Raw genomic sequence first — 16737 nt, 5'->3', positions numbered from 1 at the left:
ACAATATTACCCTTTCAGAGATGATATATCCATGGGTGGATTAACCACTGCATCTTAAAACCCATCCTGAACAACTCAGAATAGCTTGAATAGCTTAAATGCTCATGTGAGTGTGTTGACATTGATGTGTTGGTGGACACCCACAAAACAACAATAGGCCGCATGTTTTATCATATTGCACCTCTTAATATGAAAAATAATTAAAGTAAGTCATTTCTGAAACTGATAATTCAATAATGACCCATAAAAAAGTGATTTATGAAGAACTGAATGCAGATGAAGGAGGAATCCTAGACAGGAAAGTTGCCTCAGTCGAAAAGCACAGGAACAATATCTGTCAGAGAGAATTGACAACGCAGACAATTCTCCTAAATGCCCTTTTTAAGTTCTTAGATGAACAAAGAAATCCTGTTGATAGAGCTGATCATAATCATCTCTTTAGTAAATGGTGTAATCAGATACAACCCTTCTTTGCTAATAATGTGAACAATATCCAAACGGTTTTTAGTGTCTTTACTGTCTATTTCGATAACAAAGCCTCAACTGATAATAAGGATATATCTTATCCCGAGCACTTGGTAACTGGTTCAGATCTTGTTAAGATCACTTTAGATTTAAAGATTTTGCAGATAAAAAAAAAACGAATCATTTTACACTTGGCACAAATCCAACAAATTACACTGTTGACCCATTCTACTCCCATTAAGGAGTGTGGGTGTGTTCTGTCTCTATTTTCTATCTTGATTATAAATGCCTCTTTCGTAGCATTAAACATGTTTGCCTTCCTGAAAATATCTTTGGGTACATCTCTCCTATAGAAGCCTTCACTGGAATGAGAAAACACATATAATTATAGACCAATATCAAATGTCCCTATTCTTATAAAGATTTGTATTTGTATTTTATTAGGTTTATATAGCGCTTACACACAACACAATAAGAATACATTAGAATAAAATGGAAGCTTAATTGTAAAATATGAAACAAACCATCAAAAATAGTACAAAGAACAATTTGCATAGGAATTTGTCAGAGAAGTTAAACAGAGGAAGAGTATGTGAGAAGCAAGGTTAACAGGGCGGGCAGTACAGAAGATGAGCTTTTAAGGAGGAAAGGATGGAGGAGTAAGAGGAGATGGAGCGGATAGAGAGTGGTAAAGGGCTCCAGTGTAGAGGGGCAAGGAGCTAAAAGGAACTGAAAAGAGAACGGGCACATGGGGATGGAGGAACAGTGAGTAGGAAGAGATCTGCAGATCTGATGGGGCAAGTGGGAGCGTAGAACGAGAGGAGAGAGGAGGCGTGGGGGGGCACTATCATGAAGAGATTTAAAGACAAGACAGAGGAAGTTGAATTTAAGTTGAGAATGAAAGGGAAGCCAGCCTAGGTAAGAAAGTGAAGAAGAAATGGAATCATTGGATCTTGGATAAGGCTACCCAGCTCCTACTTCAAGACCACTTAGAATCTAAGAAGGTTCTAGGTGATATGCAATCTGGATTGTGGCCTTTCACAATTAACAAAATGGCATTCATGGATGTTAAAGTCTCGGATGGAGGCTGCAGAGTCATGCTGATGCTTTGGGATTTGCCTGCGTTCTTTGATACCCTGGAGCATACCCTACTAAAGAATCGATTCAAAGAGGATGCTGTGGTATCTGATGCAACGGTTTGTGAATATTTTCTAACTGAAAGATTTTTGAAAGTAAAGATTAATTGTAATTCTGTAATTGTAATTGGATATTTATAATGCGCTTAGTGCCCAGAGGTTTCTAACTGCTCACCCAGAGATAGAACCTGTGTTGCTCCTGAGGCATCTTGCTTCGCAGGCGAGCATGTTACCACTGAGCTATCGCCATGAGAGTTCATGTTTACCTCAGAGGTTTTAGCATGCATTTTCCTGGAAGGGTGTTTTATTTCACCTTTGCTATTTAAAGTATGTAAAGTGTTTTTATGACCTATTAGTATATTGAGGAGTTGTCTTGGAGAAGAACACTCGTGGGGCCCAGATTTCCTTCCAATTGAAAGATCAGCCGAGTGACAATCTGGCTTTCATTTAGTACTCTATTAAGAAAATCTCCAACTAGATGTCATCTAACTGGCTGCTTTGAAACCCAGACAAACTGAGCTATTGGTGGCCCCTCATCGTCCACACAATAGAGACAGATCATATGTATGTATTATTAATTTATTTATTGGTGGTATGGTTTCTACAAATCTTTCCCCATTCTGCCCAGTTTACACCAATCTCAAATCCATCAGATTCACCCAAATCAATCAAAACAAGGAAAGTGTCTAAACTATTATTCCTCCAGATAAAAAAGAAATCAGTTCCTAATAGTTATTACTACTTTTCTTTTTTATTAATACTCAAAGCTCTAAAAGAATCACATTTAGAGATAACTGTATAACGGTATACTGCATAGAAAATGATTCCATAAAAAATCCTTTAACAACAATGATGTCAACATCAAAACATCTAAAATATTTGGTAATTAGGTCCACTGTTGCCATGCAATCGGTTAGCAAGTCTTTAATGGACTTCATTACATCCCCTCCCCAAATATCGACAGATTCTAGAGATTCTAGTCAATCTCAATCACAGTCACACTACCTCAGGAGTAGGAATCAAATTGAGATGTAATATAAGGAGAATGCATCTAGGCTTAGTCAAAGGAAATTAGTGATATTTACGTGTAATACCTTTCTTCTTCAATTGAGCTTTATAAATTCATAAAACAATATGCACAGTTCTGACTCCCTTTTAATCAAAATAGAACATATATTTGTTTTGTCAACCCGGGATCCAATAGTTGCTTTTCATTTGAAGCCATGTCACTTAACACCTCAATGCAGTGCTTCACAAATTTCTCTACCCCCAAGTGATTTCTATTATTCTCATTAATGTCTTGAAGCAGAGAATTTACAGGTATATTTAGGTTTTTGCTAACAATTCTAATATTTTCAAAAGACATATACTTTGAAGGATGTTAGGCCCAACTCGGCTCTTATCAGTGGAATGGGTAATGCAAACTTAAAATCGGTTTCCAAATCGGCCCCTCTAGACTTGTTAATTCGGCCCATAGCTTGGGTTCACATGATTCTCGTTACATTATGGTCTTAATTATATACATTTTACAAAAATTAGGTGGACGAAGGAGAATATGCAACATTTTCTAGCAAATATCTTCGCTTGAACATTTGATGCAAATTCTGAGGGATTTGCAGAACTTGTTATCATTATTCGCTTCCCTTAGATTAAACTCAGCTAAGTCAGAGATGTCACATGCCCTAATTGCATGCCCCCACAGATCAGGAAAACCTCTTGTGCTTTCTGTTACTAGAAAATGATACAATTTTGGATGTTTGGACATTTATTTGTACATTGTGAATAATGGCATGCTGTTGAAATACCACCAGTTTCTATTGTAGCCCTATTGACATAGGTGATCCAAGAGAGCCTTGTGTATCCAAATTTAACAGAGAAGGAATTACTTTGATCTAGGCTTTCTCTTAGATCAGGGAAAGATAAACATTAAATAAACTTGGTTCTAAGACATACACACGGTGAAGGACAGGTATAGTAGCAATTTCTCTAGAGAGAATTCTGGCACTATTTAGTCTCACCTGTATTACCATTGCATCATGTAGCATCAGTAGCATTTTTTTAATTACATCACAGATCCCCCAATTTTTCAGATTTTGACACAAGAGTGGTCTTATTACTGAATCGATGATTGCGCTAGCAGATCCTGAGGCTACATATGCAGGGGGATACCCGTTCCTTGTCATTCTTGCATGGGTAAGGGACATTAGGAGGCTATTTAAACAGGTTCATAACCCTCCTCGAAAGCCTTTTTGCTGTTTTTTAGTCAACCTGATCCAATTGACAATTTTTCAAGATCTTTTAAAAATAAGGTGGTCATGATTATACTAGAGACAACGAAAAGGGAAATTACCTAGTAGTCTTCAGATCTTGCTTAGCTCTTGTAAATCGAAATAACATAGTAATTGTGCCATGATGCAGGCATTCAATTCCTTCTAGTGATTTCCTTAATATAGGAATATAAAATATCTGCCCATAATACAGGATTGGCTTTCAAAATGAAATTGGAAATCCTGCTTGGTCCTGCAGCTCCAGAGTTTTTAGACCACATACTAATTTGTTATATATCCAATCTTTAGAATTCCCCAGGCAAAGATGGAAAATCTCTCCAGTCGAGATCATTAACAAAGATGAGTTCATCTGAAAAGATGTTTACATTGAAGCTGTACCAGGTATCTTCAGTTATGGGGTCTAGCATGGGAATTCGATGTTTATTAGATGGGGAATGTATTATCCTCCGAACGGAGCTAGATTGTTTAGTACTTAGTATTGTTCACATTATTTTCCTATCTCATAATGCAAATGTGCACTTATGTGACTTTATACAGTTTTTATACTGTTATAGCAGATGGTTCATCAATAAATGCAGGTATGTTTGAACCTATATTTGTATAAAGCCATCTAATGTTAGCCCTTAACTTGCATTTCTAGTCTATAACTTCTTGATCAAAGGTGCTGACATGTGAATGTGATTGTAGTACAATTCCCCTATTTGGAGGAGCGTCATATAAGATATAGAGAGTCCTTGCATAATTTTCAACCCACCAAATCTTGAATAAGGTCCTCAAAGTTAGAGCTTGGTAGGATTCCTGCACTATTCTTGCAAAGGTATTTATTAAGTAGGGATGCTAGATCAGTCTTTTTATCGTGGCATTACCCCCCCGCCCCACAACTCCACCAAATGAGAATTATGTTGGGCTTTTTTTGTTCAACATTTACTGTAAGTGTCAAGCATGGTCATTTAGTTCTGAAAAGGCAAGTTTCACTGGTGTACCTATATTGAACATGTAGAGAGATGTGGGCTAAAACTTGAATGATAAAAAATATCCAGAAAGGGCAAATACCACTGCATCGCTTTGCAAGAGAAAACAGTTATTTATACGTGAAAGTCTCAGACGGTCCTGTAGAAACGAACTGGCACAGAGCTTGCCACTCACCAAGACATAACAGCTTATATAGCGGAAAACCACATATTAACATAGGTTACAAAGTCATTACAACAGTTCATTGGCTACCACCTATATAACCTATATAACATGCTAATACTCCTCTATAGTCCCTTGACTCCTTAGTGGCTGGGCTGGGCCAATACACAACATTATACTCCACTCATCTCCCTCCTCGTCCGTCCCTATTAACAATACTTTGTAGTTCAAAATCATCACTGCTTCCAAATCTAGAATAGTAATGGTACATGGAGCATGATCTTTGGCAACTGCTGCTCTGAACAAGAATCCTGACAGCAATCTCCATGGTTTGTTTCTTTTCATATTTTCACATGTGTTGGGCAATCTCTGTCACAGGACTGCAGGAGGCACATACTTGGGATTAGTTTAACCTATGGTGGCTTGCATGGGATAACATCCCTGTGGGGGTGGCAGGGCTATCGGAGTTGTAGGGGGTTCACAGAATGCAGGGTTTATACAAGGTGCGGGGGTAACACAGGGTGCTGGGATTACATTCTCTCATCCCTTAGGGTCATCGAGAACATCTTCTAAATCCTCAACCATACTTCAATGCTCGAGGATGCTCTGCCTATGCTTCAACTTACTTTGCAGCTAAATATGTGTACCTATGACCCAACATGTCCTTATTATATGTTCCTTCTTTGAGCCAGGGTTTATACAACACCCTTTTTGTATCAGCAACTCACTCGCAATGATTCTTAACTATATTTTCCTGGTACCGTGGAAGCATGGTACACATATATTCAAGTGGGGTAGACATACTGATGATTTCTTCTGGTTATCCACTTATTACAATTTTTGGTCCCCTAGACATCAGTCCAACACTACACACACTCCCCGTTCTCCCTCCCCTTTATTCTCAACCCACACACAACACACGTCTCAAACCACACCTCTCCTTATACCACTCAACAACAGTCCCTTCACACTACAACTATTCAATAAAATACAATTATATACACAATGGTTTAGACCCGTCGTCAGCCTCCTCTTGAAGATAAGGGAATTTACCTGCTTGGACTCCATTAGTCAGGGCAGAGGAATCCCTTGTCCTCCATACAATTGACCTACCCAACAAAGTCACACGTATTTAATCAATGTATGAGACACTTCCTCTGTCTCCTCTTCGAGATGAGGGAACTTACTTCCTTACGCCCTTTTGTGCCAGGAGAAGGGATTCCAGGTCCACCATTTAACAAACTCTCTACTCACTGCCTTTCTCCTGTAATTGAGGAGATCCCTCTTGTCACATCTATATAAAAAAAACAATATATATTGCCACGTGGTCTTTTAAAATCCACACACTTACAATTGCTGACTCACTCCACACAGACACTCCCTTGGTTGTTTTCTGTCACAAAGGTGCACTTACATGTATGCGCTCTTCTGAGCACCTCTGATATGGGGTCCCCATCAATTTGCTGCACAACTGGGCACAGCTCCCCACTCCAAGGAGGAGGCAGGGCTTCTGGCAACACACGCCTGTGAACCTCTTCAAGTCAGGCACGGGGGACTGTTCAATGCAGACAGGCTTCCCAACCCAGGGTGTGTGGCTGGGGGCACCCTCCACCTCACACAGAGTCTGGGATCACATTGGGGTCACCAATTTTGGAGATAGACGCATGATAAAAATAATCCAGGAAGGCCAAATGACCACTGCACCACTCTTCAATGTAAAACAACATTTATTAAATGTGAAAGTCTCAGAAGGTCCTGTAGAAACAGACTGACACTGAGCTTGTCACATCCCAGGAAGTTACAGGTTATATAATTACTATATAATGTTATATAATGGAAAACTGGCCATTATCATAAATAAGTTGCAAAATCATCCAACCACCCTCAATGGCCACCACCTCTTTAACATGCTAATATCCCAATAAAGTCCCTTGACTGACTGGCCACATCTTATCTAAGACCATTTCCCTATGCACATGCCCCACTACATAACTATTGAATCCTATTACATCATTGATACCCTAATGAATCTAAACCATCACGTGGTGTGCACCCCTCTGACACAGGCACGTTCAAAGTAGGTTTGGTGAGGCCAACTCTGCTTTCATAAAACAATGGGCTTTCTGAGTATAACAGACTCTGCGACTCACACAAGCTGCACCTCTGGCATTGGAATACATTTACCTGCATCACCTCTGCCCCTCCTATACCAAATCACGGCATGTTCCAAAGACAGATCCCCCATTATCTTCTTCAAACCCCAGGTGCCCAGTAATTACCTGACCAGAGCACTATCTTGGGCTTCAATTTAAGGATTTATTTCCTTCCGTTATGAGCCTCCTTGTAGTTTAAATGGGGTGGCCGCACCCTGAGTGAGGGCAGTAGTGCTCTAAATATTTGCCTGGACTGTTGGCGTCACAGAACCTCCAGATCGGTTCTCATGAATTTGTCTATCAAACGGTGCATCCCTACTGGCCATCCACACATCTAACACTACATTCTCACCACCTCCAAGGTCTGTATCTGGATGAAATTAACATTTATATAAACAGAGCTAGTGCCTCTAACCTTTGCATCTCTCTTGGGGGATGAAAGGGGATTTGTCTTGGAACTGAGCTAAACAGAGTCACAGAGTCACAGCTCCACATCATGGCCTTCATTTTGCTCAACGTGTAATAGGCCTTAAAATTCATTATGGTGGCACTCTTGCCATGTCGGCCCCTTGACCTTACTTTTTCCACAATACCTTACTGACACCATCTGCCACCTACTTCAGCTCCCTTCTCGCACATCACTTGAAACGTAACTTGCTGTACTGTTTCTAAACACAAGGCATATAATACACTGCCCTATCTATAGCATCTGAAACTGCAAGATTAATACATTTGTTGCTCATTCTGTCTTGCTATATGATCTATCTATTCTGTGTCAAAACTTATTTTTTTTTTTTTTTTTTTTATTTTGCTTCTATCAATTCAATGATTTTGCAAAAACAGAAAAAGCAGGCAGTCAGAATTTCTTTTCTAGTCTTTTCTAGTCTTTCTTTGTCAGTTTATTTCAATTTGAAGCAAGAGTTTTGGGCTTTGCAGTTTCCCTTTTAGACTTGAGGTCTGATTGGATTCCACACTCATCTTGTACTTTTTGGTACACTGGAATCTGCTCCTTCCAGCCTCTCTGAATTGCGTAGACAAGACTCCAAAGCGTTCTTTAATATTTTGGAAGTTGCTAACGCCCAGGTTGTTCTCGATCCACTCATCAGTCTATTCCACCAGACTTGTTCTTCATATAAGGAGTCACTGTCTATTAGGGGTCTCAAGTAGGCTCTTCTCCACTTTAATGTTTCGGAGCAATGCAAAAGAAGGTGTTTTACAGTTTCTGGCTCACGTGTCGTTCCACATAATCGGCAGAGATTTGTTTGAGATTGACCTCTAATAGCCCTTATTTCATTTGTCGGCAGTAAGTTGAGGCGGGAACGCAAGAAGACAGATCTTAACGACTTGTCAGGGAATCTTCTCAGAACTTCGTTTGGTGTATGTAATTTTTTTGGTTCGAAGTTCACGTGACAGAGGAGTTTGTTTTTTTCCGCCAGTGCTAAGGTCTCTATCCAATCGAGTTGGTCCATCTTGCGTTTTATTCTCGTTGGATTATGAATTAGGTCTGCTTCACTGCAACAATTTTTGGCCAGAGATACTCGCTGTCTAGCTGCCCATCGGGAAATGGCTAAGCTTCGACCTTCAGTGATTTCAGAGTTTATTATTTTGTATAGCGGCGGAGAATCTGGCATTATTATTTTTCTGAAAAGCGCCATTTCTCTCGCTTCGATTGTTGCTTTTAGGGAGAGAGTTCCCAATTCTCTTCTGATGATCGAAATTCCTGTGGAATTTGGGAGTTGAAGGACTTTGCGCCAGAAATAGGCTTCAAGTTTAGACCAGATTGTCAGAGGAATCACTAGCATTGCTTCGCAGCCATACGTCAGACTTGGTATTACTTTACCCTTGTAGAATTTAATGACAGGGAGAAGTGAAAACCTCCCGTATTTTCGATCGATTATTCTAGCCTGTGTTGTTAGTTGTCGGGTCTTGTCCCAAAGGTGTTGTTGCATTGCGACTTCTGTTTTCGAGTTGTCCAGCCACACCCCCAAGTATTTAAAGAGTTTTACCTCTTCAATGGGGGATTTTTCGATGTACCATTTAAACGGCTTTGAATTCTTCTTTGTTTGTTTGCCTAAAGTCAAAATTTTTGTCTTTTCTTTGTTTATTTCTAAGTTGTTCTTCGATATATAACTGCCCAAGTTGTCGAGTTGCCTTTGAAGTCCAATTTCGGTTTGGTCTAAAAGGATAATGTCGTCGGCATATAATAGGCGAGTCACGGGTGTAGATCCGATTTTCGGAGGAAAAGATCTTATCTCATCCGAATGGGCTTTGAGGTCGCCCAAAAAGGAGATGAATAGGGCCGGGGCCAGTGGGCAGCCCTGTTTCACGCCTCTAAGGGTCGAGATTTCATCAGAAAGCCTTCCTGCTTGGTCCAGCTTGACCCTGATCGATGTTTTGTCGTGGAAAGCCTTTATTGGGTCAAGGATGTTAGGCGGACAATTCCATTTGCCTAGTTTTGACCAGAGCAGATTTCTGTCAATTTGGTCGAACGCTTGGGTTAGATCAATAAAGGCTGCATATACCTTTCCGAGACTTTGCGTTGATCTTGCTTTTATAATGCTTAGGGCCATGATGTTCGCTGTGGTCCCTGAGTTTTTCAAGAAGCCTGTTTGGAGTGGGTCTCTGCACGGTGCTGTTTTTGCCCATGATTGGAAGCTCCTTAGAAGAAATGAGCTGTAAAGTTTCCCAATTGTGTCCAGAAGTGCTATAGGACGATAATTTCTTGGGTCAGTTCTGTCTCCTTTTTTGTAGATTGGAGCGATCACTGCAGTGCGCCAAGAGTTAGGAATCGATCTTGTAGCGCTGCAGTTTTTGAATACCTGCTCTGTGAAGTTAGCCCATTTCTCTGGATGATTTTTTAGATCGATATTAGTTATTCCATCTGGTCCAGGTGCTCTGGACGATTTCAGACGCTTAATGGCCAGTATGATGTCTTCTTTATCGGAAAAATCTTCCCATGCGGTTTGGTCTGACTCTGTCGACGAATCTTCTGTGACTTGACTGGGAATTTGGAAAATGTTGGCAAAGTGTACTTTCCATTTTTCTTCTGGGACATTGTTTAGTCCTTTTGCGATTTCTCCTTCATTGAAGTTTCTTATTAATTGCCAGAAGGCGCCCGAGTTTTTGTTAGCCAGTTTTCTGAGCATTTCTTCAGAGTCCTGTTGGTATAGGAAAATTCTTCGAAAGCGTAGCCAAGATTTGTACTTTTTTTGTTCTTTTACGTAGAGGATTCTGGGATCTTCTGAGATTGATTGTGCTGCCAATTTCTTTAGCTTTCTCAAGGTGGAACGTTTTGATGCTAATTCCTTGTCGTAGATGTGAGTGGGATTCTGTGTGGGTTTTCGGGCTTGCCTTCTGGAGATCACGAAGGGAATCAGTAAGGGTTGGTAGTCAATAGGTTTTAATGACTCATTATTACCCCGTAGACAATGGTTTTTGTAGCTTCTGGACAGTTCCTCTATTCGGTTGGCAGTGAGTCTTAGGCGGTTACCTTGAGTGTTTGATTCGATATGTTCTGACATAGTCATTTTTTCTTCTCCTCCCGTGGGCCATACAATTTGCAAAATGTTGTGATCGCTCGCCTCTGTCCTCAAAACCTCAAAAGATGAGATTCGGCGGAGCATCTCCTCTGTGACATATATGTAGTCAATTGTCCCATTCAGGGTGCCCCTTTCCCAGGTTGGGATGTGGACCTTCGGCGGGAGTGAGTGGTCAGTGTTTCGAAGATTTCTTGAAGTCATGAGTGATTCCCATTTCATTCCGCGAGATTCCACCTGGCTTTTTGGGCGTGTTGATGTCGATCTTGAGGGATCGCTCGGACATTTGGCGTTTAAATCTCCACTTACAATTATTAGTGGGTTATTTTGAGTTGCTATTATGTTGTCTAGCTCTTTTTCAATAGATTCAATGAAGATTTTGTCCGCGATGGCTTGTGGATTCCAATAGACCGTAATAACAGTTATCACAAGAGAGGTTAAGGTTTGGGTCTTTCTGTCTAGTTGGTCCCACTTTATTGAGACTGCAAGGTAGGATTGGGTTGCTGCCAGCTTCTTCTGTATTGATAGGCCTGAGCCCGATTTGACTGCCACAAGTAGCCCAGATGATGGGCGGCCCAAACGACCTTTCATGGCCGGTGAGATTTCAACTGCGAAGCCATCAATTGTCGGGGGGGTGGTAAGCCAGGTTTCTTGGAGAGCGATAATATCGAAAGTACCCAGGTTTATATCTCCAGGTTTAGTGAGATGGTTGAAGCCCCTAGTGTTCCAAGACATCATTTTGAGTGAACGTGGCTGGAGGTCATGGGGGAGACTTTTTGTTTTTGGACTCGCATCTGCTTTGTTGAGGTCCGCCTTGATGCTAGACGGCTTTTGTTGCTATTTATTTTTTTTGCCCAGACGTTGATTTCGGGAACCATGCTAGTAGCTGTTTAAACGGGGCAAGATTTGGTAAATTGCTTTTAGGTTCTGATCGGTTCGTAGCACTGCCAACTAATTTTTGTTCCGCCCTATCTCTCATGGGCGACAAGGTTCTATTCTTGGTTTGCACTCTATCTTCTAGTCTTTCATTGGCTCTGTAAGAGACTTTATCTTCTTGTTTGCTAGTTATAGAGCCTCGGTTTTTCGGATTTTCTCTATTAATTAGTCGATGGAGTGAATCTCTTCTATGGGTCGGTTTCCAATTTCGATCATTGGATTCAATTTTAGACCTGTAATGAATTTTTTCATGTTGTTGCCGGGCGAATTTGGACTCCGAATTCGGTCTCGTTTGACCTCTTTTTATCTCGGAAGTCAAGTACCCCTTTCTCAGAAGATCTTCCTTTCCTTCCTTAGTCAGTCTGCCTTTGGCTTCTGCGCTTACGTGTAGAAACGCCTTTGCTTTTTTGTCCTTGTGGTAGGGTTCTACCAGTAGCAAATCATTTGTTGTAAGCTCTTCGAAATTTATGACGTTTTTCAAAATTTTTAGCACAGTGCCCCTGTTTAGGGTGATCTTTTCGAAGTTGTCCGGGATCTGTTCCAGTTTGAAGACTGACGCAAGAGCCAGTCTTTGTTGCTTTATCATATTGTGATTTCGGGTACTGGGTTTAAGGTTGTCTTCTTTCGATTCTGGGTGGAAGGCAGGTGTATTATGCCAAGGCTGACCCTCTTTTCGACTGTTTTCCTTGTTTTTTGATGATTTTTGGTCTACATAGTCTCCTTTAATAGCCGATGATTTTTTCCATGTGGCATCTGGACCTCTAGGATGTCTTTGATTTGGGTTTAACCACTCTTTTTTGTGCCCACTAGACGTTCTCCGTTTTTTTGGCGTTGGGGGAGTTGCGTTTGCTTGGTTTTTTGGCAAACTCACCGCTTTTTGCTTTTCAGTGTGAGGTGAAATTTCACTTTCTGTAGACGAATAAGTAGAGATGTTCATCATCGTTTCGTCTCGTAGGAAGTCGACGACTGTGACAGGAGAGTGGAACTTTGAGTCTTCTGATGGGCTTCTGACAAAATGGCATGTCTGAATTGGAGAATTAGTAGGACTTGTGTCCTTGTTAGATTTTGAGACCGTCTTGCTACCTTTCCCCTGGGGGAGGTGAATAGGCTCACGGATCTGGCAAGCTGAGGGACGAGGCGAGGAACCTGCTGTCGTAGGTTTTGTGCTTTTTGATTCACTTACTTTCTTTAGGTTAGCAGGATCAGCGTAGCAAGTTTTCTTCGGTGGATTCAGTGGACAGTTTGGGATATGTGATTTAGGAGGTTTTAATGACAGTTCTCTCAGACAAGGTTTGAGAGTTTTCTTTGTCATCCCTTCGAAGAGAAAATGTTTTGGTGGGTCCGATTTTTCTTTTGATTTTTGATTATTTATAAGCTCTCTCTCAACATTGAAACAGAATTTATTTGCAGGTTGATTGTCAGCTGACTGTGTCTGTGTGCTCATTTCTGCTACTTTCCCTTCAGTTTGGTCAGTTTGTGTTGCACTTTCTCTTGAATCTTTTATTACAATGGGATGTGGCGGAAACGTTGAGATTTTTGATTTTGTCTTATTACAAGTGATAGGTGCACCTTCTGACGCGCAAAACTCAAACTGATCCCACTATTGCACTTAATAATAGGTCTTTCTCAGTCTCAACTTTTTTGCCTGGCTGTACTTGCATCCCAATATGCATCCCAACATGCATCCCAACAAACATTGTTTCAGAAACATAAATATAATCAATGTTGGACCTACCTGTGACACTACACAAGCTTGATGCAGGAGGTAAATCCCCACTTATATTCCCATTCATTTTTTATAGATTCCATGCTTACAAATATGCAGCATATAGTTTCCATTCATCAGTAGGCCAGTTCCTAACTAATCCAGAAAAACATTATTAGGGTTGGAGATGTTTGGGCACTGACTGTTACCTTTATTACTTCCATGGTCCACTCAGAGAGGATGTCTTTCAAATATTTTAACATAAAGTGAAGTTCATATATAGTCAACTTCTAATGTTGATTACTTATTAATAGAGGTTGGAAAAAAAATCTAGACATCCCAGTCCATTTTTTCATCATCAAAGAGTGGAAAAAAGATTTTGTTAGATGCCTGATAGCTCTAATGTCCGACTCCTGATTGTTTACCCCCGCTTGAAGGCGGAACTTTTGCACCCTGCTGAGCTGCTTTATATAACATCCATAGTAACTTTATTGAATAAACAGGTTTGTTGCAGTAGAATAAATTCCTACTGTGTAATACATGGGAAAAAAGAAGAATGCACCATTAAATTCCTGCATCCACGACAATTCCACGATAATAACTTGCAATTACTCACAGTAGAGAGCCTGCGCTCTTCATTTAGATCCTTGCCTTTCTGCAGAGCAGTCTTGGTTTTGACACATTTCTTACATTTATTGAGAAGTCCTTTAACAAACCTCCTCTTGATATTATCACACAGCCTCACTAAAGATGGCTGCTGCTGGGGAGGACCCCAAAATAAAATATAATTGGCGTACACCGAAAAAGGAAACCAATGTAACAACGGGGACTTAGGTATCTGGACAACATCCATTCTGGCTATGCAAGCTGTTATCTGTATCCTGCGTGCTGCACTGCCATTAATGATTTCCTGAACATTGCTCTCTGCTTGGGTTTAATTTAAGCCTTGGGTTTCCTTTCCCATTAACAAACTGTCACACAAATAAAAAAATGAAGACCGAGTGCTGGAACTTCATATAGGCCAGGAGAGATGTTTTTATTCTCTCTCTCTCTCTCTCCTACCCCTTCTTTAGACCAATTAGGCATACTTGGCTGCTTCGGGAAGCAAGATGTTATTGAACTGGAGAACTTCCAGTCCTTTAATATGAAGTAGCAATAATCTGAGCTGAATGGGGATGCAGAGATTACTCAAAACATCAATAATCAAAATGACTCAGAAAGTAGGCAAAAAGATAATTGTTTTAATGTCAATTATCTAAAACAGGGAGTACAACGAACGTCATCAGACGTATCATAGCAAGATCTCAATGAACTTCACAAAAAAAGCACTTCAACCTGGGTATTACTAATGCCATCCTATGTGGCAAGCTACAAAGCCTACTAGCAAGTGTGATTGGGTCTAAGGGAATATCTTCATATATGTTCCATAATAGTCTAATGGGCATGAAAGAAGTGATAGGTTTCTTGACATCAGGTGGGGCAGCTAAGCCCTTCCTTACAACAGGTCACTATGAATGCCACTAAATGCACAATGTCCCATTGGTTACTTAACTATAGGGCTCTTAATCATGCAACCCTCTATCATTGGCTGATTTCTAACCGCTGCCAGCATCTTCCAACCACACTAGCAGCACGCAGGCCAGACTGCCTGGTGCTTGGCGAGCTGGTCATGACCAGTGCTTCTCACCACTCAGAAAATAAACCTTCATCACCTCAGTGGTCTGCGGTCAATTAGGCCTTTTGAACTTGTAATGTTTTCTGTTCCTGTAGAATACAAGGGAGTAGAGATACACTTATTTCTCGTGTGTAGGTGTGACCATCATGCTTGTTCAATTTCCTCCCACCATGTGACTGAAGACCAAAAAATCGAGGTAAGGCGTATTAAAAAAAATATTTTTCAAGAGCCTCTGATGTCTTCTTTGTTCTTGTTCATGCTTTCAGAACAGATGGTTCATTCCTTCACAAATTGCAACTAATTCTTGTTCCTTCAACCCGAATCAACCTTGTCATCTTGGCTCAATCAACCTCGCCTTTCTGAAATTTGCCAGTAATTCATTTATTTTCTTACTGTGATACATTTGGAAAAGAAAATGTTTTCCTTCTTTTGGTCCGGCTCTGCTATAATGCGTGGTGGAAAACTCCATTCCTTACTCATACTTAATACACGTATATATATATTGGCGCTTGCCGCAATCTATTTTACTATAAAGCTAGCCTCATACAAACTTTGTCTTTACACATGCAAATTATCTTGAATAATGTCGTTGTTTCTTCAGCATAAGCCTCTTCATCTTGATCCCAAGATGTTGCTTATCTTTGGTACTTTCTTGATGCCTTATAGAATATCCGCATTCTCTCGTCTCTGCATCTGCTCGACTCTTGCACTACGTCACTAATCTGCTCTCTCATACAGTCGTCCTTTTCCTTCTGGGTTTTCATTTAAATAGCTATCATATAATCTTGGAGACAGGCATGGTTTTCATGGGAACCTTGCCTCCAGGATTCTATTTGGTATGGGCATTTCCCCAGGTACTGCTCGAGTTTCACACTGTGATACCCAACATATAGGCAATATGGGCGAGGTGGTTGAGGTGGGGGTACTTAGCTCCTTCTCTACACTCCCCCCTCTCAGCGATTCATTGACCAATCTTCCCTCATCCTTTACATCTCGACATCCCTGTTTGAAGAAATGCTTCTTCGGGGCCCATATCTTTATGACCCCCTTCAGGCATCCAGCAGTCTTCACATGTTCATCCTTATTCCATGTCATAAGCATACACTGTCCACTTGGACTGCAGTATATCCATCTTCCCACATACTTCCTATGCTCATTTAGATACAGGAATTTCTTACCCTCAGGTGCCTAGATACTGGCCGTTGCAAAGTCTCTAATTTCTTCATCTGTCAATTCTTTGAATTTCCATCCTGATTCAATGTCGATCATGGTCTTCATCCCTGTGGCTTTCTTTGCTGTCTTCCTGCATTGAGAGATTATTATCTTGATCACACAGAATCCTAGCAACACTAATAAGATCAGTGGTCCATGGAATTTGAACATATCTGCCATCCATTGCAGAATCCGAGAGAAGAGTAATCCAAACCAACTGTCATCGGAAATGTCTTCCACTTCTTCTATCATCTGGCTGTGCAGTTTTGCAGCATTCCTATAGCCTCTGTCAAGGTGTCATTCTCATCATTATGAGAAGGTATGAATGTGCAACATGATTCTCCAATGTTTGCAAAAACACTTCCATCCATAGCTGTAATCATATCCAGGACGTATCTGTTCTGAAGAGTCATCAGTCTTACAGCTCTCAATTCTTCCTTGATAGCATTAATTCCCTTTATGGTCATGTACATCGTCTGCAGCAATTCCCATCTGGT

The sequence above is a fragment of the Ambystoma mexicanum genome, chromosome 3q (assembly GCF_040938575.1).
Source record: "Ambystoma mexicanum isolate Mex_15411 chromosome 3q, UKY_AmexF1_1, whole genome shotgun sequence".
Lineage (NCBI taxonomy): Eukaryota > Metazoa > Chordata > Amphibia > Caudata > Ambystomatidae > Ambystoma > Ambystoma mexicanum.
Note: the sequence above shows the minus strand (reverse complement) of the source record.